This window comes from Oryzias melastigma, linkage group LG4, assembly GCF_002922805.2.
Source record: "Oryzias melastigma strain HK-1 linkage group LG4, ASM292280v2, whole genome shotgun sequence".
Classification (NCBI taxonomy): domain Eukaryota; kingdom Metazoa; phylum Chordata; class Actinopteri; order Beloniformes; family Adrianichthyidae; genus Oryzias; species Oryzias melastigma.
In genome coordinates, this window is record NC_050515.1 from 16,136,367 (window position 1) to 16,138,078 (window position 1,712).

The following is a 1,712-nucleotide window of genomic DNA, read 5'->3' on the forward strand; positions in this document are numbered from 1 at the left end:
CACCCAGGTATTATTATCTCCAAAAATAATCTAGAAAGTTGCTCTTTAAACTTTGCTCCCCACTGTTGGAAAATCCTGCATCAGAAATGATTCATTAATAACAAGATGAGAGATGTTTCTCACAAACTTCTACATAGAATCCGATTAAATTTGAACACATTTTTTTTGTGTCCCCCTAGAGCAAATGAAGCTTCATGAAGGATTGCTCCGGAGTGAACCAATGGGAAGAAAGGCTTCAGTGCTTCAAGAAAGCTTCATCTGCATCTGCCCATCACTACTGGAGCTGGAGAGCTGGACTGAAAGGACGAGGGAACGATGGAGTTTGAGCAGCTACAGGACAAGCTAAGTGAAGCGTTGGTGCAGCTCCAAAAGGTATGGCCTTGAGGCTTATTTTGGAGACCTGACTTTAAAGACTCAAGACTATTAGACACTATTATGTCTTTGAGGCCCTCCTGTATCTCAGCTTAAAGTGCAGAACCAGGACAACTAGATTGTGCTTTAAAATAAACTGACCTTCAGAAATCTATTCTTTAACCCATTTCTGAAAGATCCTAAAAGTTTGTTTAAAATTACATTTTTTAATGATTTATGAAGAAAAAAATGACTTTTTTTTAGATAAAGTAAAAAAGGATAAAGAGAAAAAAACATAATCCTAGGCACACTTAATATTTCTCATCATTTTATTGAAATATATGATTCATTTTTTTTTTCCATTTTCCTATAAGTTTTCCATCAAAAAGGGGGAATAAGATAAAATAGGATGACAGTTCACCAAAGCAGACCTAAGGTATAAAAAAAGAAAATGCCATTTTCATCTTGTGTTGTTTAAAACTGTTTGTAGGAGTCATTCTCATGGTCAGTCAATGGTGGGAGTACTTCAGCTGCAGTGGGATGATCCTGTTTGGCACAGGAAGTATTTTATTTAAAAAGATAGTTTTCTATCAAAAGGAAAAAATCTTTGGATTTTGAGAAAATACGCTTTTCCTTTTATTTATGTCTTAATTCCGGTCAAAAAAGAAATATAATACATTTTTATTATTTAAAAAAAAAAGAACAACCCTGGCATCATTCCAAAAGCGCCCTTGATTATAGAGCGTGCTTTTGGAATGATGAAGACAAGATTCAGAGGCATCTTCCTGCAAGTGCTGGAGGTGCATCACACCTTTGTACCTAACGGAAGTGAACACATAGCATTTTGTATTCCTTGGAATATGTTTCTATTAATTTATATATTTAACTTAAATATTGCAGGTTGTCTCAGCTTTTGCCATCCTCCACAATATCTGCTCCTGTGCTGACGACACCGAGGCCCCAGAGGATGATGTGGAGGTGATGATGAGGAGGAAGCTGGTTTGAAGGTCACCAGTGGTGCTCTCTGGCAGGACCAACTACCTGCTGAGGTTTCTGCCCTGGGGGAGGTACCACCTGACCTTGATTACTTTTAACAGGTAATTAATGAATCAAGTGATTTTTAATTATTCAATAATTCAATCATTTAATTAATTGAGTTTTTGTTTAAAATGTTTTAGGACAGTGCATGCATTATCTTCTATTTATGGATAATTTTTGGTCATGCAGCATCCGTCCACAGCAACCCTGTAAACCCTGAAGATGGACGATGCAGTTGTAGCATTTTAGGGTGAATATGAAATATTAATAACTCCAAATCTAATTGAAATTATTAATTTTATTAATTGAAAATTGTATCAAAT

The 1,712-nt window shown here is 35.7% G+C and overlaps 2 long non-coding RNA genes across 2 annotated transcripts in view; both read left to right on the forward strand.

The window, feature by feature from the left end:
* Nucleotides 1-164: 164 nt before the first annotated feature.
* Nucleotides 165-1,712, forward strand: part of LOC112150241 — a 10,669-nt gene continuing 9,121 nt past the window's right edge. Inside the window, exon 1 of the long non-coding RNA XR_002919933.2 lies at nucleotides 165-372. This is a non-coding gene — a long non-coding RNA (uncharacterized LOC112150241). The remainder of the gene's footprint in view (nucleotides 373-1,712) is intronic.
* Nucleotides 381-1,625, forward strand: LOC112150243. Its single transcript, XR_004947764.1, has 3 exons — nucleotides 381-1,151; nucleotides 1,252-1,448; nucleotides 1,579-1,625. It is a non-coding gene; the product is annotated as an uncharacterized LOC112150243 (long non-coding RNA).